General features: G+C 42.9%; 1 protein-coding gene across 8 annotated transcripts in view; it reads left to right on the top strand.

Annotated features, from left to right (window-relative positions):
- LOC143207473 (uncharacterized) overlaps window positions 1-24,440 on the top strand; it is a 398,430-nt gene that overhangs the window by 168,463 nt on the left and 205,527 nt on the right. For 3 of the 8 annotated variants that reach the window (XM_076420992.1, XM_076420993.1, XM_076420991.1), the window contains exon 2: window positions 10,656-10,726. The exons of the other annotated variants lie outside the window; for them this stretch is intronic. The gene's annotated coding sequence lies outside the window, so the exon portion shown is untranslated. The remainder of the gene's footprint in view (window positions 1-10,655; window positions 10,727-24,440) is intronic. 8 annotated transcript variants of the gene reach the window in all.

Here is a 24,440-nt window from a genome sequence, read left to right as displayed (position 1 = left end):
GAGATTGTTCTGGCGATGCGACGTGTCGTAATTAATGTGTGTTCTAGAGACTTTTCCACACACATAATGAAGTTATCCTAATAAATATACAAATAACAAATAAATCTATCACCAACTGTTGTAATGCTAAACGACGCGAAGTTTGTTAGTTATTACATTTTAAATATCTCGAAGTCATTCACAGTTGCAGTAATAATAGATTGTATAGGTGGAAGTTTGTCTCGCCAGCATTTGTGCAAGGATTGATATTTTTAAGATCGGAAAATTTAACGATATCGCGGACAAGATATCTGAGCTCCCTCGAGTCTGTCTGCTTTATCCTCCATCAACATTTTCTGGCGTTGGGGAGGCACGGGAAAGGGTTAATTAACAGCAACCAAGTGAATAAGACATGATCACGGGAAATTACACGGGGAACGGTTCTAAAGGCGGCAACGAAACTATTTTCGTCTACTATCGAAACTTTTTGATTCAACGATTTCTCCTTTTCTCCGGTAGATTTCAACGTTTTCTGGAGCTCCATAGGCGAGACAATGGTAGCTAATATTGAATGTCAGGAGGGTCAATTATAATTATCTCCATTGTCATTCAAGTAATCTTAAAAGATCACAAATTTATTCTGTCAGTATTCGATCAATAATATATTTTCATTCTAAGTCTAATTCTATTTCACTTGGAATGAAAGATTCCCGATAATGAGACACAGTTATCGAATTACGGTAACACGTAATGCTTTGTTACATCTGATTGCAAATTGCAGGTACGAACTTCACTAACTGTCTACATACACGTTGCCGTACGTCGTCTATTTTAAAACGGTAGCTCACAAATATTGATTTCCACCGTACTTCTATTATACTTTCCAGACTGTTATATTCTCTCTCTTCCATCGCGCGTACCTCTCCTACCTTCTAATCATGTCGTATCAGGATAAATAGTTCAGTACTTTCTTCCGCATTGGGATTCCTAAGGGAACTTCTATAAAATCTTCCACACTCACCCTCAATTTATCAGTTAAAATACTAAGACTAAGCTCGATAAACATCGTGAAACCAGCTAGAAATTTCATGAACGCCGACAGAAATAGAACCTATAAATAGTGGCAAAAATAAATTCGTACTACGTTCAACTGAGTTGCAAAGTTTTACAATCACTGACAAAAAGGTTGACATACTAAATATAACTACTACTAGACCGTGAATGTTTTACTCAAAATACGACATCAGTAGTTTAGAATCCCGAAGCTTACAATAGCTAAAATAAAATTCTATTTTTATATTAATAATTGGAATGGGTTAATTCATCGCTGTATGATTTTGTTCATATCTGAAATGATTGAAAATTGTGCTCAAATATTTGGTGATAAGACAAGGAAATTTATATTTATTTTATGTCCGGACTTAGTTTATTGCCTAATGGAATAGAATTTTATTTTGACTTAAAGGAAGTGATTGATGTCACAATGTGCATCAATAATTTTTTTAATGGTTGTAAATAGAGTACAAAAGGGATGTTAACTTTTAGGTTACTCCTTTAGAAGATCACCGGAAGCCATACAATTTTAAAGTACACTTTCGTTGCTGATAAAATAATAAAATCGAATTGTTAAGGCTTGGGTTCAAAGAATATTTATTTGGTTGGGGCTGGAGGGTCGCGTAGAATTGCGTGGCGAAAATGTAGCGAGGCAGGGTGTGCGAGGAATCTTTAGACGATGCTCTTCCGACACTCGCCAATCTCGCGCGTATAATTATGTATAAAGGCGTCGGCGAAGATGATGACGACGATGGTGCCGGAGTTAGCGACGGTGATGGCGATGGTGGTGGTGGCTCGCCGCTCAAAATACGTCTAAATATTAATGAGCTGTCCCTGCCTACGGCGCAACCACCTTCGTTTGGGCATTCACGGTCTCCTCAGACGGTGGTTGAGCGTCGGCGAATGTGACGAAAAGTGTGTTGATGTAAAATGAACGCGGGGAGGAAAGATGGTCGGCCGTCGTTGAAAACAAAGCCAATTATTTCTTTCGATCACGGTTTCCAATTACGCGACCATATAGCCACCAGCTGTAAGTGGCGGAAAATGATCTGAAACGTGTCGGCCAATTGACATTTCCCTATTTCATTGACTGTAGCATGTTTCCGCGTACGCAAACCACGGACATGTCGCACTGTGTCTACAATTTGAGGCTTGCAGGAAGTAGTTTCGATCAATAATTAAGTGGACGTAGGTTTCTGGCGCGACTGCTTAGATTATCGATAATAGCTGGCACGAATCTATAACGTAACGCTGCACGAAGCTTATCATGGTTGCGAGTGGGACAGTATTTTGCTAATTTTAGTTCCATGCTGAATTAAAAATTTGTTCAAATAAATATATCTAATTTTGATAACAGAAACGCGTCCGATAGACAGTAGTATAGGTCCTTGATTAATGAAACAACAGTGCGAAAGGCCACTTAACGATGATAAGAGTCGTGGACTACTTTAGTAATTGCTGGGTAGTTTGCTTCGAAGCCTTCACACTCTATTAAGCATTTAAGAGTATAATTGCACTTTTTCAAGAATGAACGATTACGCTGACGAAGTCTGGGTTGATTTTGTCGGTGGTACTTTTCCCAGTTTCATTTGTCGCAACTACTTTTGTGAAACAACTCGGAAAGGAGAACTCTCGGAACGAACGAAAACGCGGGAGACCAAAGGATTGGCAGGAAGAAGTTATCCGATAGTACAAAGACTGTCATGTAAGATGCGCCGTCAAGTAGCAGTCACTTCGTACCCCTATCTTGCTCGCCCGGTCTTCATTTTGTTCTCCTCTATTTTCTCGGTACTCCTTCCGTTCTGTTCTTCCTCGCTGGTAGATCCTTCGGGACGGTTAATTGTGAGCGACATTCGCAACGAGTAACGGGAGAGGGATCAACGTCACTTTCGGGAACTTCTCAAAAGCCTCGACGATGGTGCGCGCATTATCAAAGAATTTGGCGACGTGGCTGTCACCAAACATGTCGGGTAATTGTCGGAATCGTAAACACTGCTCAATTCCACACTGCCGCCGCCGTCCAATTACCGCTCCAACAGACTCTAAAAAATGTTCTACCAATAGTGCATAGCATGATGATTCTCAAAATCATATGATTTTAAAACGCTGTTCTAAAAAAACGTTTCTTTATGTTCCTGAACTGTTCAGTCAATACTGCACAGCACAATGTTTATAAAAACTATGTCACTTTGAAATACTGCGCTAAAAAAATGTTCCTTTGCACTCTCCAAAATGTTCTTTCAATAGTGCATGATACAGTGCCTGTACAGGTCACTTTCCAAGTAGGAATAGACATGTTCCTACACCTAAACGTTTAATAACTATCTTATTAAAATATTTTTGTATTAGCCTCTACGTTTGTAGAATTATCACGAGACTCTACCTGAGGCTGTACACTTTAATGTATCTGTTTGCGGTGAATTTAGATGTCTGCAGAAACTGTATTATCTATTTCCTGTAATATATTTCCTGTCTGTATTAAAACATAAATTCTTTAGTGGATTTAATGCATCTTATATCTTTTGTGCAACTATTTCTGAGTAACATTTACGAGTGACGTACGTACTTTGTGACTAGACTCGCAGGAACAATTTCATTTTTAATAGTTCCTTAATAGAAGAGGATTTCTTGTAGTTGTCCATGTCTAAATTTAATTTAATAAAGTTTTCGCTAACTGTTTATTGTTCACTAAAGGATGAAGAAAGGTTCTTGGAGGGTTGCAGAAGATTTTTTAAGTTGGATATATGAAATCTATGGGATGCTGCAATGTGAGAAAGGATATTAGCTTGGAAAATCATGCATCCGGTGGCGGGTTGAAGTAGGACACGAGCCTCAGGGTTTACCTTCAGTCTCCAGCCGGGGTTGGAACCTACCGGCGACTGTATTTACCAGCTCTCGTAGGTACTTAATTTTGCTTTCGGAATTAATTCCGCCGCGGAGGACTCGGTGGGTGGGAAACGGCGTAGGTGTTACCTAGAGGTAAGACCTGCCGCGTCGCGTCGGTAGCAGGCAGGATAGTGTTGGTGGCACATTGAAATACCGGCGATATGCCGGCGAAGCGAACCCGGCGGAAACTTCCGTCGAGTATTTTCCCGGGACTGTCTCTCACAATTAGAATACTCCGGAGAGCAAGAGAGAGAGAGAGAGAGAGAGAGAGAGAGAGAGAGAGGGGGATTGCCGGCCCCGTAGTCGTAGAGTAACGTGCAGATAGGTGCCTATTAAGGCGGGGAGCCGTCGTCGATTTTCGGAAAATAGCGAGGGTGTGGGCGAGACAGGGACGGGATAATGATTTATTGTGCCCTGGGAATGCGCATCTCCCGAACGAATCTAGCCCACGCCTCCAGGAAATATCGTTGACTCGAGGATATCGGACTGCCACGGATTTTATCGTCAGAGGGTCGGCGCGGTTTGCCGGGAAAATCGCTCGGAGATTGGAACATGCTAATAACTTTCGAACAAATTCCACGCCACAATCGGTCGATCCTGTTTTCCTGAAAAAATTGGCTTACAGTGGTCCTGAAATTTTTTCAAAAATTTCATAGGGTATTCAAATGGTAGATATTCTTGTGGAATTATTTTGAGGCTGAGTTCTTGATTTAAAAGTTTTTTATTCTTTCTATTTGAAAATGTGTGTATAAAAATGCTTCTTTTTCGGAAAACTTAAAACTGAATATTTGGCGGTTATGCGTAATGTGGAATAGAAATCGTCTGCGAGTCTGATCATGACCAATCAATTCTACTTTTTGTGAATGCTGAAGCGTCAACTAAGAAAATTATTTTCATTTCGTTTTTCTTATTTTTTTTAATAGAACCACCGTATGCCCGCGAGAGACACTTCTTTAAACACGAAGAAACACCAGAACCGCATTTAAATTCGTGTCTCAAAGAGGTGTGAAGGATCCATAGAATTTAACAGGAGCTGGTCAATGGATTTACGTGTAGCTCGTCAATTCGACGTCTCGAGCGCGGATGCAATTCAAAAAGTGTTATCCAATTTATATCCGATCGCCTTTCCCGTCAGGATAGAAGCCGTCGAGAGGGAAACGCGGCTCAGTTGCGATGGAATCGCGTGACGTGTAATTCGATGGTTCGGACGGACGGCTCTAGGAATAGTTGTTGGTTATCCGAGTGGTAAGCCTGGCTAGGTGTGTGTCTTTAGAAAAGCATTAGTGTCCGGAATTAATTGATCGCGGAAGGGAAGTGGATACCTACGCGAGCTTACATGTTCCTCTGTGCTTCCCTCTCGCTCTCTCTCTCTCTTCCTCCCACCCGTTGTTCTCTCTCTTTCTTGTACATTTACGAACACGCGTACACACAGAGAGAGCCTCTAGTTCCTCTACTCTGGTTCTCTCCCTTTCTCTGCCTCGCTAGTTGGCTGGTTTGGGGGTGCAGGGTAATATCGGTACTAGCCTGTACCAGTCGATGAGCCACTCGCCGCCCACCCCCGCCTCTTCATGGCTCTTCTTGCATTGCCTCCTACACACGACTGTGCTCGGGGCAACGATATAATCCGGTACCTCGTTCCTCGTGACTGTTGCCCGCGTTTTTAATACCGGAGTACCTCTCGACACGTATCAACCCCGTTTTTTACCAACCGCGATGCTTCCGACCGCGTTCATTTGATTCGCTCGTCGAACGTTTACATTTTTCCCCCGCATTTTTCAACCAACCGTCCACGGACGATGCACTTCTTCGTTAACGGCTCCGCAAGTTCCTGCGAGACTCGACCACCCGGATATGTTGCGCTAATACGCTCCGGAATTCGCGGTGTTGCGAGACTTTTTACACAAACGGTAGTTTCCTGTATTTTTCTTTGATCGTACCAACTGATGCTTTTAATTAAACCACTCCCCTTGCTGACCGAACGCATAACAATGTAACAGTTAATTTCCAACACCTACGACCGAACACAGTGATCTAACTCAGTGGTCCCCAACCCCCGGTCAGCGGACCGGTACCGGTTCGTGGATCAAATGGTACCGGGCCGCCCAAGGAACATTAAATACAATTATTTAAATACAATTAAATTAAAATTATTAAATCAAAACAATCTAAAGTATAAACAATCAACGTTTCCCCCCTCAGCGGGCCGCGGTAAAATTATCAATCGTTGACCGGTCCGCGGCGATAAAAAGGTTGAGGAGCACTGAATCTAACTCATAAATCTCGATCGATTACAGTCTACATTGTTTTGCAATTGTTTCATGTTTGAACGAAAAATACGCAACTTGAATAGGGCTTGAAAGATATATAATGCGATATTTATATTTAATATGCTGATGTGATTATATTTATAACGAGCTGAGATATCTTCAAATAGTTTGGCAGAGATGGTGGATCAGTTTGGCGTATCAGGGGCTAGTTCCAAAATTCCTTGCATTGTCTTCTTTTCCTAAGCATGTCATCATGAAGAGTTTTCGGCGCCAGAGGCTAAGAGGCGCGTAATGGTTAGAAACGTTTGTTTGAGGAGGCCGAGGGCCAACGGTTATTAAGCTCAGGCCGCAGACCACATCAGAGCCAGCCAGAAAGGGCCCTTGGCATATTCACCTAACCTGCAACCCTTTCTCTCCGGGCGCGGTTCGCTCCGCGCGTATCTATCATAATTTACGACGCTCCGCGAGCGCTTCGGTCTCTGATGATCAATCCTTCACGGATTTCATTCAGCCGTCCGCGCGACACAAAGTTTTAATACGAGATGCATATTTCATTGTCTGCAGCTGTCCCCCGTACCGTGCGGTTTCCAGGCACGGATTATTAGTACTCATTGCTTCGCGTCGGATTTCAGCAACGCCTCTCTGACAACATCGAAATATGTTAAATGTCTTAATTCTGGATAATTGACGGTCGATGAGATCCTCGATTCTGGATCATTATTTCAGCAAGCGAACTGAGAAGTTGACAAGATTATTAACATCATCGTGTGTGGATCTCTAAATTCGATTTATACAAAGCATTAGGTTCTTTCACTGTCTGTAAAATTAATTTTTCTCATATGATATACATGCTTAAACTGAAGTTCATTAGGACTTCAAAGTGTTCCTGGAGCAATTGCTGTGACAAGCTATGCAGTTTTCATTAGAATGACTTAATCACATTAATTTTGTGCGACTTTTATGGGATGATTGATGACAGTCGTTGTGTTAAATGAAAATATTGCGAAAATATTGTCAACTATCATTTCCAACCAGGCTTTCTTCTTTACAAAATTTGCATGTGTATCCAAGACCGAAATATCCTTAAAGATTCTGTTTGAAAGCTTCTGGTCGAGTTGAATGCGATGTTGCAAGATGAAGGGTTCAACTAACTGTTCAAATCACATACATCAAACAACCAGGAATGTTTTATTACTAATCCTTTGCTGTCGGAGCTACTTTAACTCGAAAATTATTTTTCTATTTTATGAATATGAAATTGATATAATACCTCATACGATACTTATATGTTTAGTAATTGGTTAGGTACTAGCATATTTAATAATGTAAACAATATTGTAAATATAGGTACAGTACTTTTAGTGGTGTTTCAGAGTCACCACTCGAGTGCTAAGGGTTAATATAATCTTCAGATATTCATGAACTCGAACTATCTCCACGAAAAGAGACCCATATCAAATACTTGATGACCACTACTTGACCAAGAAGCAAAGAATCGCCACCTAGCCGCTGTTTCACCCAATTGCTGCACGCTCGAGCACTTTTTGTCAATTCCTCACATTTGCCAAAGATTCTCGGTAATCGATCCGCTCACCCAAAGTCCCCGATTTTCCAGGGGTCGCGTTCTACGGGCAGTCTTGCTTGATAGCGGTCGCGGGGTGTCTGTCGAAACCCGCGTATCCAGCCACTTAGACGCAATCACGAAACCAATTGGAATCTGTAAATATCTGTACTCGGCTGGTGTAAAGGACTAGAGAGAAAGAGAGAGGAGAGGGTAGCTTTGGGAGGGTTGAAACGAGGAAAGGAGAGGAGGAGGAGGAGGAGGTGAAGAAGGGGGGCAGGTGGCCGGGTGTGTAAGCGGTTAGCCGGATCGAGTAGTCGGCTTGATATCCAGCAGATATGTCCTTGAAGCATGCGAGGCGTGTAACGCGTGCTGGTGGATAAAGGACGCCGATACTCGCTCAGCCAGACTCGCACGCTTCTGCGTTAAACGCCCCCACGCGCACCGCGTAATGGATATGCGCTGGTTGATGTCTCTCTTTCTCTCTGTCGGACCTGTTACCGACGTGTTTCACCCTGTCCGCCCCCCGCAGCTCGGCTGCAACCGGGCCCCCCGACGGTATGGCGTGCAGCCGCCTCCACTGCCGCGCCGCTGCCGCCGCTCGATTTCGCCTCGATGTGCTCTCTTCGTTCCTCTATCCACGGAAATCTGCCTCTAGGCGCGTTGCAGAAGCACCCGGGTCCTGAGATCCGACGTGATAAGTGGTTAAACGGCAGTAAGTAAATGTTGTAACGTGCCCCGACTGCGATGCCGCTTCAAAGACACCCGGCCGCGAGATGATAATGCATCGCGAATACGCCGCGAAACCCTACCCCGCGCGCTATGAAATTAGGATTAAGCGGTGGAATAATGTTTGCCGAAGCGGATGCCGCGGTTCCCGATCTGTAGAAGCTCTGATTTGGTAGATTGAAGTGCCCTCAGATGTATTGAGGTCGTTCTGGAGCATCTATCGGTATTGATATACTTGATGGTTCGAGATGTAAATTATGACTTTTCATGTGTATCAAGCCTGTTGTGATCTTAGGGTCTTCTTCCAGTCAACCAGTTTCATTTGGTGCTATTATGATCATGTAATATTTTCTAACATTACATTACGTGCCCCCTTTTTGAAGCGAGAACTTCAAACCGTACCGCATACACAATTGCTGAGCAGTGAATGTGTCTCATCCGTCACGCTGCGAGGTGAAACGCTGTTCGGGTAAACTCGGGGGAATCGAGTTTGGCCGAGCGAGCGAGAAACAGACATGTGTGTAATCTTCATAAAAGTTTTCACTTCGGTTGTGCAGTCTTATGCGCACAGTATTGATCTGTTTTTATCCCTTGGAAGGCAGACCCTTTTTGTAACTATACAATTGAAGACTGGAATTAAAAAAGGCTGTCAGTGCCAAAATAAAAATTCCGAAGATAATCCATGTAAAACTTGTAAGATCGCCCTGTATAACCAATCTTGTAACCAAATCAAAACTTCTAACCAATCGACAGGGAACTTTCAGCCTTATTTCATTGTTTTGGCGTTGGCACTTAGATCCTTTTTTAATTCCAATCTTGAATTGAGAAGACTAGTCCCTCTATTGTTTCTAATGTAACAGCTATTCATTTGATTCAATAGCTAGATATTCAATTTTGATACCATGTGTCAAAACAAGCCCGGGCACCGCTGTCAGAGCGTCGTCAAAGCATCGTTACTCATATAAAGGATCTTCATGTCCTATCATTGTTTCATCAAGTGATAGCAGCGTTGAGGTAGCAGAGCTTTCTTTCTTGTTGCAGTATATAAGAAGTAATTTTTAACTGAGGATATTTTATCGGTTAATTTTGAACTTGATTGTTCTTAAACGATACTCAGCTTCAGAGAAACAGAAATATCAAAAATTTTTTTGATTGGTTTTCAATAAAATTTCGACATTAACAGACAATTATTCTTATGAACCACCTGCCGTGCAGGTTCAGATTGGGAACGAACTGCGAAGAGAATTGTAGTACTAACAAGTGGCTTCCCTTTAAATTATGCCCGCAGGCTAATAACAGGCAGACACATGACATTCGTGCAAGGCAATAATTAATTTTCGCAATTATGCCTGCGTTCGTTCCTTCCCCCTTCGCCACACCTCACCCTTGTCATCTACGTGGCCCTCCTTCGACTACTGGTCTTAGATTGACAGTATCCCACGTAATTATTTGAACTACACACATTCAATACTTCAACCTGAAACTTTCGAAGCGCCTCTTTTAAAAAATCTATAATTTCTTGTAAAGACGAACGTTTAAAGCCGTTGGAGAAATTACGAAAGACAGTATAGCCTCATTGAATAGTCTTACAAATAGGAAAATGAAAAAAATGAAAGGACTATGAAAGATGAAAGAAGAAGAAATAAAATGAGTGTTCGTACGTACACTCGAATGTTGGTTATCCGAATTAATTGGATATTCGGATAATAGAACAGTTAGTTTCAGAATTGTACAATAAAGCAGCTCGTACATTTTTGAATGCATTAAAAATAAGACTTTTCAGTTGAAAAAATAAAAACGTATTTTATTAACACTAACCCTACCATTGTCGGTCAAATGACCGGTTTTACTTTCTTAATTTTATAATTATTGAATTTATGACGTTGCTTACGTGGAAAATGATTTGACAAATTTCTTTATCCAAGCGCATATTGCAATAAAAATTGCACAAAATCGAAATAAATAGAGCCTTGTCATTTTTATCAGTTAAAACATTTCAATCGTTTTCAGTGTTCGGTAGTTTTAGTGTTAAAATGTACACAAATATGTATTTACAATGTAGCTGGTGCACTTTGAAAATGAATACACTGAACACAGTTCAGTATAATAATAAATTGAAGAGTCTGTCTCGACACTGTAATATTCCACGATACTAATTCCTGGGAACATTTCTGTTGCAGGTAAATACCACGAGACGGCCATAGTCGCATGAGAGTCGCAAATCGCTCGAGGCCCGCCCATCCCCCGTCGGGTAAGTCTAAAGCTTGAAAATACTTGCCGCGGATCGCAAGTTTCGGCGACCCGACGATATCGAGTGTGCACGGAACCGCTTGCTCGCACGTTTCGAAAAAATTAATAAATTCCTTGCCTGGCGAGGAAGTTCGCGAGGCCGAAACCTGGAAAGAGACTCCGTTGTCGTCGTTGGCGCGGCGTCGAGGTGGGTTCGAAAGGTGGTGTGTGTCGAGCCAAGGAAGGTCGAGGGGGTGTTCGGAGGGAGTAAATTAGTAATTAGAAATCTGATACAGGGTAAGGTAAGTCGGTGTTGTTTCGGCATTGCGTGGCGGTGCTTGTCGCGTGGACTTCTGCGACAGGCACGGCCTCGCGTGACCCGACGCCTCGTTGGGGTGGCCCCAGGGGTGGCCCTGGGCAAAGAGCATGAAGAACGGGTCAGGTGAAGCAGGGTGGAGGGATGCCGGCCTGGGAAACGTAAGGGATGACAATTATGCCCTACAGGTAATTGCCAGGTTGCAGTTAAACGGGGCAGGCGGCTCGGCCTGCCTCGGCTCGCCCTTCTGCGGCCACCATGAAACGCGAGCTTTCATCGGAAAATCATGGCTTTTAAAAATCGTCACGCTCCCCCACAGTCCTTTAATTTATCGCCGGTACCTGGTTTTCGTCGAACGGATATGAGCCGCGCGAGGAATCGCGGCAGATAAATCTGTTATCTTTCTCTCTCTCGCTCGCTCCCTTCTTCCTCTCTCTTTCACCTCGTCCGGTCTTGCGTGTCACTCGTTGTTCAAATCGAAGCGAAACGATGAACTTTTAATTGCTCGATGAATTTTGTCGCGACCGAGTCGCTGCCCCGCCAAGTGGATTAAACTGTTTAATATTTTCCGCTATCGATTCGGTCACCAGCAGCGCGAACGAGAATCGCATTCCTTAATCACTGCTCGTTTGTCATTAAAATTGCCAACCATCGATCCCCACCCTTGTTTATGTACCTTCGTCATTGTGGCTTGATTCTGAAGGCTGTTTACCATTTGTGTGACCCACTTCGCTCGGTATTGTGTTATTTATGTGGGATCTTTCGATCGCACGGTACGCTTAAGGCGTACAAGGTATTTAAATATGGAATAGAAGGTAGAGGTGTCGCGCACTGGAATGCACTAATTGAAATATTGGAAGACGGCTCAGCTATTCACAAAGACAATTCGCTACAGCTCTCAGATTTCACGCGTCTCGTTTTTGCCAGCTCGAATTTGCCAGCCGCTGCGCCGCTCGCGGGTCGTCGCATACACATCTCGAACGCTCGTTACAAACAAATACATCGCAACTTTGCTCGACGATCCAACAGATCTTTCGAATTACGCGATCCTAAGTTTTTTTTTAGTTTTAAATATTTTGTAGATTTGTATACGGTGGGTGGTTTACGTGTGCTTGGGATATTGCCGTGCATTCTTGAAATTTGATACCTGCCGCTTTCTTATAAGAAAAATCAATTCCAAACGCTTGTGGGGCACGCGGCGTTATAGCTTACGACATGGGTAACGTGTCCGTCCCTTACTCGCTGTTCATACCATAGTGTGATCGTTTTCCATAGTGTTCCGCATTTTCTGACCGAGAAATTCAAAGTTCACTCGGAGATCTAGAATCGTCGGTGAACCTAACACTTAGTATTATTAGCCTGCTGGTTTCAGGCGAATGGAAATTTTTATGCACTCGAATGTTATTATGTACTTCATTATGGATTACACAAAATAATGGTCTGGCGAACCTATGAAGAAAAAACGCCTATTCTTCTCGTTTTCATTCATCCATCTCAGAATGTTTCAATAAAACCTTTTTTTCATTAGCTTTTTGTAGTCATGTAACACTCTCATTATGTCTAAAAGAATTTTAGTGTATTGAAAGCAATGTTCATAAATAAAAATTTGTGCTCGCTGAACCCACGCACTAGAGGGGTAAAAGGTTGATCAAATTCTTATGATCTTGTTCACAGTATCAGACAATTGTATTTATACGGTATGAATGCACACCATAAATGTTATACCATTTACAACGAACAGTGTGTACATACCACCACAAAAATGATTTCATTTTCAATTCCTCATTGTATAGTCTCTATGTTCATTTAAAACCACGCACTTCAATAAAAGTCCACCGGAAAAGCTAACATATTTATCTCCGAAAATTTGTAATAACTTCATACAGAAATGAAACTATTTATAAGTAAGTTTAAATAACTGCAATCGCCAGGAATGTATACTCGTGATTCGAACAATTTACGCCGCAGAATGTACGCACCCCCATCGTACGGACGCACGACGCGACATGTAGGTGAATCCGGTTAAATGAACTCATTATTTCCGTATCGATCGGTAGCGGAGCGGTATTAGCAGGTGAACGAGGGGAAGTAAAAAAGCATAAAACCGAATACGACGCATAGGGGTCGAAATTCGGATCGCGGTTAGGGGGTGGGTCATCCGGCGTTGAAACCTTCGTCGGTGATCGTCCACGAAATTAGCCGCGAATGTGTGTTATTTCGCGTGGCAGGCCAACGTGCGGTGACGTATATCGTGGGCATCTATTATGAAAGCAGTCCTGTAAAGGCTGCCGCCTGCCGACGGTGGTTCCGCACGCGCATTTTCCCACGTGCTCGTAAGCCACGTACACCGCTCGCGCCGGCGGCGGCGGCTAACAGCACATAGAGCCGGTTCGCTTAGAATTACCGCTTAGGAAAGTGGAATGGGAAGGGAGGAGGTAGCCATTTCTGTACTCGCTGTCACATTTGTCACGTTGTTGGCTCGCGAACGCTGCACCGCGAGACGCCACGTGGCGCGTAAACCCGCGGCCGAGCCTCGGCGTAGCTACCACGACTACCATGTCAATCCGACGCGACCTGCGATCAGTCTGTTTTGAACCTTGGCACGCTTACTGTAGATCAGCATACGTGTCGCTAGGCTTGCTTCGTGAATTTACCGCGCGGCTCCCATCAACTACTGTGCACCTAATCGCACCCACCTCTCACACCCCCCAGTGAAAATGCGCAATAATTTACGCTAGATGATTCGTGGACTTTGGGACAGCCTATTCAGCCTCGTCTTGCTGCTAAAAGACGTACAAGTGACTCCCAGTGATCATAAATTAAATTTTTACAATTTTGGAAGAACAAAAACAACCCCACGTGTTATTGGCAGAATACGTTAGACTTCGGTAAACGGGTTTGATGGATGTTGAGGAGAATGGTCAAAATGAATGTTTGAACTGTAGTTTAGATATGTTTGGAACAGTGGTGTCTGATAAGTTTCATCAGTTAATCGTCTAGAATTGTGATGTTTACAGAAACATTTCCGACGGGTTTTTCGGAGGACTAGTGTTGTCTACGTGTCTTGATAGTTTTACGAGATTGCCTTTCGAAAGCTGTTCCGGTATTTAGATGTTCCTTTGAGAGGCATGTTTACTCGCGAGCAAGTTGGAGGAAGTTTGACCGCCTTGAGACGGGAAGTGGCAGGAACCTAGCGTGAACCACGAACACTGCTTTCCGGTAGAATAAGAGTAAGTCCGTTTGATCTTCTTTCACTTTATTTCAGCTTTGAAATCATTATCGCTTGATCTTGGGATATTGTAATTTGTTTGCGTTTTAAAAGGATATTTCGGGAAGCATCAATACAGGTTTAGAGGAATCGTCATAATTCATTGAAAAATGATTCGATTTACCGCGTTTCGAGGTGTAATTGTATGAGTTTAAATTTCAGCTTGCACAATATCAAATCTGAATGCGCTTCTCCCTATCATTTATGTACCCTTGGAAAAGAGCCGCCGCGGTAATACTCAATGCAAAATGTTCCTCAATTATAGTACGCTCTCCTTTACTAGGTGGTTAGTTGTAATTGGCGGTTGGTTTACTGCGACGAATAGCAGGAAAAAATGCCTCGAGAGCCTGGGGGAGAGTAATACATGGCTTTACGGACGCATGAAAATATAGAAAAATCGCGAACGCGCACCAGTATCTTGAATTATGAATCAAATCCCATTGTATGTGGATCGCGTCTGGAAAAATAGTAATCACTAAAATGCGTTAATTTGACATGCAAGCTTTAATTCAATACTTCATGCATTAGAACCGACTTTCCAATCAATGTATAATACTTGGAACAAGCTTATTGAAATACTATGACGAAGTAGTTAAAGGTTGAATAACATGATCGAAAGATTTTGAACAGAGATAAATAATTTTTTTTAATAATAATTTCAAACTGGAATCAACATATGTAATTCGAAAACCGTAGCAACCATTGAAATGAATTAATTTAGCCTAAACTATAAGCTTTAACTAACTAATTATGCATTTATGATAAAAATAATTTCGAGAATATAAATATACAATTGCATTATTTTCAAAATTATTAAAAGAAGAAATTCGTTTATGTTTAACTTGTATTTCTTTCAAATAATTTTTCATTAAAATCCACAGTATACTGATTACACATATTTTAAGACCGTCCAGTAATTCTTTTGAACAACAGAAGTTCCTTTATTCTAAAAATTGCTATCGTCGAGGAAAAGCAGCCGAACCCCCGCCTTTCGACGGAATGTTACAACCCCAGGCAAAGTGTTAATGTCCGAGATCGATGAAAATCCAGCTGCGAAAAGCCGGCTATTTTGGCGCGGCAGCTCGCGGCCATAAAATCCAAAGGGAAATATAATTGCGCGAGCGGTTATGCACCTCGAAATGTTTCTTGCCGCGGCCTCTCTGTTCCGCAGTCTCGTTTCGTGCACGCGCTGCCCAAAGCCGCACGAGACGAACTGAAAAATGAGGAGGAAAAAAAAGGAAAAGAGAGAATGGTCGAATGGTTCGTGTGATGTCGTGTCGTTCGAGTGGCGGTCGCATGCCAGCCAGAGAATTACCGTCGAGTGGCTAGAGTTACCAGTAGGAGAACACGTATAGCTTCTGACGTTCGCATGACGGATGTCGATTCGATAGCTCGATTTCACCGGGCTCGAACTGTAGATGCCCCTCCGGCATCTAAGAGAAATTTTACACCAATCGATCGCGATTAACCATTAACCCTTCCACAGGGACCATTCGGACTTCATCTTTCTGAACCCTCAAATTTTCTATCTGAACGCTTGGAAGTTTATCCAAGAAAATTCACACTTCATATGAAAATAATTTTATTTATACAGGTATGTTCAGATTTTTAAGTAACTTGATGAAAAATTGCTCTTCATTTGACCACAATTTTCTCAAAGGATATCAATTTCCTTGTTTAACAAACTCATCGTACCTCGTTTCTAACAATACCTCGGGAATTCATTTTATTCATAAAGGTTCGTTCCCGGTTTTACACAGACTGGTTAGCAAACACAAACACTGTAGACTCTGCTTGGAACGAATTCGTAGAACCCCATCACAGAAACTATGGTCAGTACTTCGTCGCAGACTGCGGTAATAGCGCAGCGAATCTTCAGCAATTTGCCGTAACATGGTATTACAGGATGCTATTACTACATGTAAACACTGGTTTTATTGCGAAATTATATCGACGACATGTCTTCGGAACTCTTCGGATGGTAGACATGTATTCTATCACATAAGGCCAGGGGATGGGGGTTGGATTGTTCAGTCAGTGGAAACGCAGGCTGGTATAGCCATTATAAACGCATTAATCATATAAATACGACGAACCTGATGGAATTACAGGGTGGTACGGGCAGATCGTTCTACATCGGTCAGATCGAGTGAATTATCGATAAGACAGACCGCTCGCTCGTCCCTTTCGTGTTTCCTTTGGTCTGGACATTGATGTACTCGTTACCCATTAATTATTCGATGTATCTTCTACGCATGGGAGCTTCGGTCGTCTACTAACTGAAATATAAAAAATTGCGTGTTGAAACGAAAATAAATTCTGCAGAAATATTTGCTTGTGAACGCACGATTTCAATTGTAAGTACAAATATTTGATCTGTGGTGTAATTTCCTGTCTGTAAAATTACATTCGGATTACGAAGCAAGCACTGGAGATTTTAAATCGCATAACGAACCGCAGTATATCGAATATGAGATCGGTCGGAGCACGAAGGCGCCAGCAAAAGACGCGTTCAATGACTCGTTCAGTTGCCGCGCGAATTCCGATCGTCCCGATAATTCATCGCCTGGCGCTCTGGAAATCGGACAGCAATATTACCGGATAAAATAAGCCATTAAGTCAGCGGCGGCTGTCTCCTCGCCACCGTTATACGAAGACGTTCCACGAAGACGCGTTCCTCTTCAGCCGTGGAAGACGGAGGGCTGGCAGCGGCGGAGGAATCGAGGGTCGAAGCTAGGATTACCCATCCGACCGAAAGGAGATTCCACTAAGCTTTCAGATTTTACCCTCTTAGTCGACCAGGGATTATAAAACGCAAATACGTCCCTTGATTAGCGAGGATAAAGTAAACATCGGCTTGTCGTCGCGGCTGTTGCTCGCAAGAAATACCCTCGCCGAAAATGACTTCATTCTCGCCGAAATCCGCCGCAATTGGGAGGAAGTAAGATGGAAATTTACAAAATTGTATTTTCAACGAAATAGCAGTACTCCCGAGGTTCATTCCCAAATATCTAGCCCTTTATATGTTTCTGATTGTCAGGGATGGCTCGTGGCAGTAGGGTTAAAAGAACACTTCGCATTTAACGTATAACTATGTGTGAATATATATTTGATACATATTTGATACAACTTCGACGAGAGCCCACGCGCTACAAACCTATGTTTTCACAATGTACCCTACGGGGGCAGCACTCTTATACAGCGTACATCGGTATATTCTGACACTGATATCAGGTGATCTGCTAAATGTTTCGATTAGTTCGATAACAAATTTTTGTATTTTACTTGTCACGCTTCTTTCAGAGGTAAATTATGTTTGTGAATAAATAGAAAAAGGTATCTAGAGTTATTTAGGATTAATTTTTTCCAAGTCAAGTGTCAAACTGACTGTTTTATAATCTCTCGTAGAAGTGACTGAAGGCTCCTTTGAACTTGTCAAATGTATAAATCTAGACTTCTCCACTGCTTTTTAATTGATATACGATACAGAGTGCGTTAGGTGGTATCATCTAGTAAATTTGATATTAGTTACCGACATTTACCGCATTGTGAGAGAAGATTGATGCTTAATAGACGAAGGTGTTGGTCCAAGAAAGGCCATCGTGAACGGATTCGCGCAGCGCAAAATATGACAGAAGTGTTTCGCGGACCCGGTCCGAAATTCGATATAATTTCGAGGGTAATTTCGAGATAGCCACTTTACAGGGATAAACTGTGGGAAGATAGAACTTTAGAGCGTAGGGAAGCCTCAAGCATCCTACGGAAGTCTGGCTCTAATTAAGCGCCTCCTACCCCTACCGCGGTTCCTTCACTCATCATCTTTCATCTCACTTCAACTTCCCTCTCCGTCAACCTTAGCTCGGCTGCTGAGAATCCTTGCGGAGGAGGTCTGAGGTGAACATAAGCATCCATCCTGCGTGTTATCATATTTCTGATTGTTATGTCTTTGCCGACGATACCTCTGTCTCCTTCACTCTTCTCCTCTGTCTCTCTGGCTCTCTCTCACCGTCGAATTACACGGTTGAATAATTCTCATCGTCTCTCTTCCCTCTCTCCTCTGTTTTTCTCCGATTCCGCACCCTTCGTCTCTTTCTTTCCTCCCCGTGGACGTCTACACTTCGCTCGCTACCACTGTCTCGTTTCTTCATGGCTGCCTGGAAATACGAGAGAGCACGAGCTCCTAATTAAATTCCACTCTTTCCTAGCGTGCCGCGAGTATTTTTTTTTAGGTTTTCTCAACCGCGCCTTAATTGCGCTGGAATCGAGATGGCTGCTGCCCTCGCCAGCCACTCGCTACCGATACTCCCACTCCTCGGCGAAGCTCCTCTTCCTTGCGCCTCCTTCAGCCCCGCTCTCTTAATTGGCGCATAATTATGTAAACAATTCCGACGTCGTTCCACTCCCGCCCTCCCCCGTTGCCCCTCGGCTCAAACGTCCTCGCTTAACCGTGACTACTCTATACTTACCGGTGTCATCAGCCGTGACAAATCGCGAAACTATTCCCCGGAAGACCGGGGGACACGTGAAATCGGGACGAAATTAGCGAGGCCGCAATTAGTGGAGATTTCTGCAACTGTACGAGCCACGAGTCCCAGAAGGTCTTGCAAAAATTAGCACACCGTTTAACGATTCCTTTCTATTGTATATTTTCTTATATACATATGATAGCTTAGTAGAGAACACTGTCATATTACTATTGTAATAGGCAGTTCAACGAGGTGGATTTACTCATATTTTCTTTAAGAACAAGTCTAGGTTCAAGTTAGCTCTTATGACTGGACTGCGGATTTTTATGAAAAATAAAAGCTGTTTGTATTAGTTATAAGACACAGGAGCTACGTAAACAATTAATTACATTCTTAATAATTTTATTGAGTTGGAAACAACACAGATTGTTCTTATTTTTGCGTGATCTACTGATTTTCGTCATGAATGCATCGAATCCGCAAACTACTTCTGACGGAACGCAAATACATGATTTGAAACGTGTTCGCGAGGTTAAATGATTATAATTAAAGAAGTTGTCAATGAAAAAGATCCGAGAAACCGACTTGTTCACAACGGATCAAGCCAAAATGAGGGCCAGACGGGATAAAACTGTGGAGGGTTCTAGGGGGATCGAGGCGGCGTACGGCGGTGATCCGTGCTTGCGGCAACATTATCTAAAATTCAAGCTGTAATTACTTTGCTGGGCGGCGCTCCGGTTGATTTATAGTCATCGCGCGATGCAGCTGCGTGGGTGTAAGTAATTAAAAATGTACCATCGCGTGGTACGGTAGCCCCCAACCACTTCCGCGGAAGACGGTTTAGGACGGGGATTCGGGGGTGTGGGAATTAGGGGTTGCTTCTTTTCTCGAACCCCAGGTACCATTTCGTGTTTTAACGGAGGCGATGGCGCCCTGATGGTTTAAGCAATACGCACAACCCTTTGCGAAACTCCCGCGGTGTGTACAAAAACATCGTACATTGGTTTACGTACTAGTGTACCTGTTAGTATACTTGTAAATAATGTTTTCACTGTACACAGGGTCTTATTAAAAATTTTATGCAATAATTTTCACCTAATTATGAACAAGTTAAAATTCTATTTAGAAACTAATCTTTGAAACAATTCTAGTTCACATTTTCGCTTTGTTATCTTTGCGATGTAATTGTTTTCCTATAGAATTCTTTAGAAAAGTAATGCTACGTCAGAGATGATTTCCCATAGTCACCGGAGAGGTAATTTACGAGTTTGAAAAATAGGAAAAATAGTGTTTTGCAATTTTTTACTTATTTCTTGAAGGTGATGTCCTTTCAAGCATTGTATAGAATTTCGGGAGGAGTATTTAGATCGGGATCGTCTGATTGAAAGAATAATGAAGAGGTGACAGTGTAGTTAGGGTGGTCCTGTTTGCGGAAACGTTTCCCGGTCACTCGTTAGACAGTCGGCAGCGATTAACTGCCGGACCAGTGGGACGGCGATCAATTCGGTGCACGGGTGGCGTCGGCCATGGCGGTTAGTTGGCACAGTCTCCAGGTTAATTGGCCATTCATGGTTAATTTGGTCTGGCGCGAACCCGTAAGGCGATGGAAACGACCCTTCAACCCTCCGGAGACCGACTCGTCGATTTCGTATTCGTCTCGTGACAGAAGGGGTCTTCGAGGTCTCCACTCTATCGCCGACATACCGATTTCGAGTCGGTTTCCCTTCGCCGGACACACGATTGCGACGAATAATCTTCGCGGCAAGCCTCGTCGGTAAGACCGTCGTGAACCGAGCCGAAGGCCTCTCTTTCTTCTTGTGGACAACGCTTAATGCGGCAACAACCCTAGTGGAAACGTTTGCTCGATACTTGCCGGCGCGCGTATTAATTAGCCCGCTACTAACGAGTGTGCGGGTAAATGGTTCGTGACCGTGGAACGGCGGACTTGCGAATTGTAACAGTTGTTACGGCGATAGTGGCTGCGAACGAGGTGAAGGGGTGGCATGTAGATTGGAGAAAAACGCTCGCGATTCACGAGGGAAACGAGGGTGGAAAAGAGTTTCGCCCCACGAAACTTCGCCGTTCCTACCGGCCCGAGCTGAGCCCCCGCCCCTCGCGGGATTTATTTTCGCAATAACGATAATCTTGGCGATTTTAATTAATTATCGGGCTCTCCGACCGCGACTCCGCGTCGGCCGAGCCGTGGGGACAAATGCGGACTACTGCGAGAGAAACGATCCCTTAATTTCACTCGGCTTGAAGCGGGTTGTATTCTGAAGCTGTTCGAAATTAATCTTTCGATTCAGGATAGTGTACTAGATCAAGTTACATCAAATATAAAAATCTATGCTGTTATTCCTGAGGTATGTACATGAATTATAATGTTCACTACTGTCCTAATAGTAAATGAAAGTAATTTATTTAACCATCCACTGACGAAAGTTACAAATATTGTATCTAAATTCTAATTATCTAGAGCAGCTAGTCTAAATTATTAGCTATTTATATCAGAGCCAATAAGAAGATTAACGATTGTTCTATCTAAATTGGTTCGAGAATATGTAAAATAAAATTGGTTCATAAGGATTTAATCACAGCAATTTTATCAGATTTAATTTTAATCACAGCAATCATGTATGAATAATGTCATCGTGTTAAAGTACACATATTATAATCAACGTGTTAGAAAAATTGTGTTCGGTCAAGGTGAATCAAAGACTTGGTAATTTTCTGAGACGTTAAGATAACTATCAAACACACGAAACTTACTGTTAAAATATTCACAATTTCACATCGAGACAAGACGTTCATCTTCTCCATCCAATCCTAAAAAGTGTAAGCAACTTGTTTTTCCCCGTAATTATTTCTTCACGAATTTTAAAGATGCCGAACTAAACGAAACAGTGCCAAGGACAGAAAATTATCAGGTTTCAGGGGGTTGGTTATCACATTTCAGTCGCATGTTTCGAGCCCCGTATTAATATCATTAGACCCGGCGTGTATCTCGAGGACCCGCATTCAATAATGATCCCCGATAGGTGGCCCCACACCCGCCAGAAACTTGGACTTGAATTCATAATAATCCGCGATGACTGGCCGTACACGTCGAGGACATAGAATCCAGGAACACCTAGGGGAGATTACTAATGTGGGCTAACTACGAGGCACAGGGCCGGCGTTAAGGCGTCTTTCGGGTGCGAGCTCAAGGAGGTGCAGCAACTCTCAGTTGTTATTGCATTTTCGTACGAGGGAGATCGTTGCTAAAAGGAAAGGACAGTTCCCTGTTAGAAGGGGAACAAAGAGGGGACGAGTTAGAAGGCGGAGTACGCGCTCGTGTTACCTATAACCTATTCCGAGCGCGTCAGTACGCGAATGAAGTTCGCCCGTCGGTTGCTTATCCACTTTCGTACGTGTTGACTAAACGCGATACCGCGGCAGACCCGCGGCATCCTCCTGGTTATTACTTGGTCCGCAAATCCGCGATTCCACGGACGCCGCACCGCTGCTCGCCTATTCTGCCTACACTTCTTCGGCTCCACCTTGCCCGGCGTGCTACGCCAGCCAGGCCGCGAGCTGCGGAAACTTCGTTACTTTGCATAGTAAATGCCTCCGTGAATCCGGCATATCGACGGTCTCTACGTGACGCTAGGATAGATTCGAGGAGCTCATTCTCTCTGGCCGACGAATGTTACCGTGACACCACACTAGCGCCATTTTAAAACTGCCCAGACCGCAACTATTAACATTCTGGAAGATCAAAGCTATTTGTTTTTTAGTTTAAGTGGAAGGAAAAATATCCAATTTTAGGACTAAAGAAAGATTTGGAAATATCTTATTTTCTGTCGAAAAACTTCTGTGGCTCTAATTATTGCACTGTTTTTCCATTTATTAGAGCTATTAGATGAAGAAATACATTTTCACTTAACTTTGCTTCCTACAATCGATGCAGAACATTTTTATTTTGTATAAGGATCCGCAGTCTATGATCTTCGGAAGAAACAAAAATTTGGATGATCCGGGAGTACGAACAAACATGGGCTGATTCTATGTGCAAAAGGTAGTAGGACAGACGTTTTTACGATCAACGCTTCATTTTTGAGAAATGCACGTTTCAAATGCACGTTTAAAAAGCTATTAATTTCATGTTATCTGTTAATTTGAGCAGTTCAAAAAATTGTTTTACTACTTCACTAAGTGAACTTCACATGATCTGATGAGTTTGGATAAAGCTTCGCCACTGAAGTGTTTCTAAACTAACTCGACAATATCCTGAAGGTTCTGCAAGCTCAATATTAATCGAGCAGTTACCAAAGAAAAATTAGTTAACCATCAAGGAAAGACATCCCAAAGTCCCGGGCCGTATCGCTTCTCCTGAGAGCGAAGGAGACCAATCAGAATTCCGTCATCTGCTCTATCAGCGATCGAGGAAACCGCGTCGCATCCCTATGCAAGGTCTCGCACGCGCCCTACGAGAAGACGAGACCGAGGATAAGGTCTGCACAGAGAGCCGAGACCCCGCAATTCACACATTCAATGCCGTCGAAGGTTCCTCCGGCTCTATCCACTTCTGGACCCTCGTCCACAGTTTCCTCGACGGTCACGTTATCTACTATCTGCGAAGGAGAAGGACGCCGTGGAAGAGAAAGAGAGAGAGACACAGAGAGGGTGGACGTTGAAAGAGAGAGACGTCGAGCACTTTGGTAATCTTCGAGTTTACAAGACGCAAACAGCTTAGGTGGTAACGCACCGATAAGATCTGCACCTCTCCTTTCCCGATATACCGGTGATAGCCGTCGTTAGGCCGCGGTTAGGACTTCGGCGAACCTCTATAGACACGGGCCTTTTGCCCTACTCCTCGTATCGTTTCCCTATCTGGAATCTGGCCCGTACACCTTAGGCTGACGATAAGGATTTCGCTCAATACCTCTACGCCATGCGGTACATCATATCCCGAAGTTCAGCAGGACCTGGGCGACTTAATAGCGAAAGGTGTGCAAGCGTATATGTGCCCATAATTATGAAAGTGGTCTAAATCATATGTTTCTTGTTTCAAGATATTTAAAGAAAAAGAATATTAACACTTAATGAATTCCACATAATATTGCAATAACAAGTACTATCTAACGGTTCATTTTTGACAATATCGTAAAAATTACAATGAATTAATTTAGTTTAAAATAATGTGATGTGAAATAACTGATAAACTGAGTTTTTTGAAATTTTTACCCAGACCACTTTCATAATTATGGGCCGATATATCTCCCGCTAGCCGCGTAGGAGGTTTCAATTCCGGGGACGGCGTCCCTTATCCTCGCTAGCCACAACCGGCTAGAAGCGTAATCTAAATTAATGTTCGCCTATCCCCGCGCGTATAAACCTGGCGAATTAAAGCATGGCTGACTTAAGGGGTCTCTCTAGTTCGACGCTCCGATTACATCGACACTTTCCGAATATTTTCAGGAAACAGTATCGATCACAATGATGTCAAACTTTCTACACTCATTAACCACCATTCGAGGAATATACGTGATTTTTTTTGCGAAATAATGATTATCTTCTTCGAATTTACAGCAGAGGAAACTAGATTTATTGCATTATTCTCTCTTTTTTCCATTTCTCTATTTTGATTGAATAAATAGTTTTCGTTATCGAGTATTCAGTCAATCCATATGTATATGTACATTGC

Source organism: Lasioglossum baleicum, chromosome 3 (assembly GCF_051020765.1).
Source record: "Lasioglossum baleicum chromosome 3, iyLasBale1, whole genome shotgun sequence".
NCBI classification, from domain to species: domain Eukaryota; kingdom Metazoa; phylum Arthropoda; class Insecta; order Hymenoptera; family Halictidae; genus Lasioglossum; species Lasioglossum baleicum.
The sequence above is the reverse complement of the archived record's forward strand: the minus strand, read 5'-3'. Positions and strand labels throughout refer to the sequence as shown.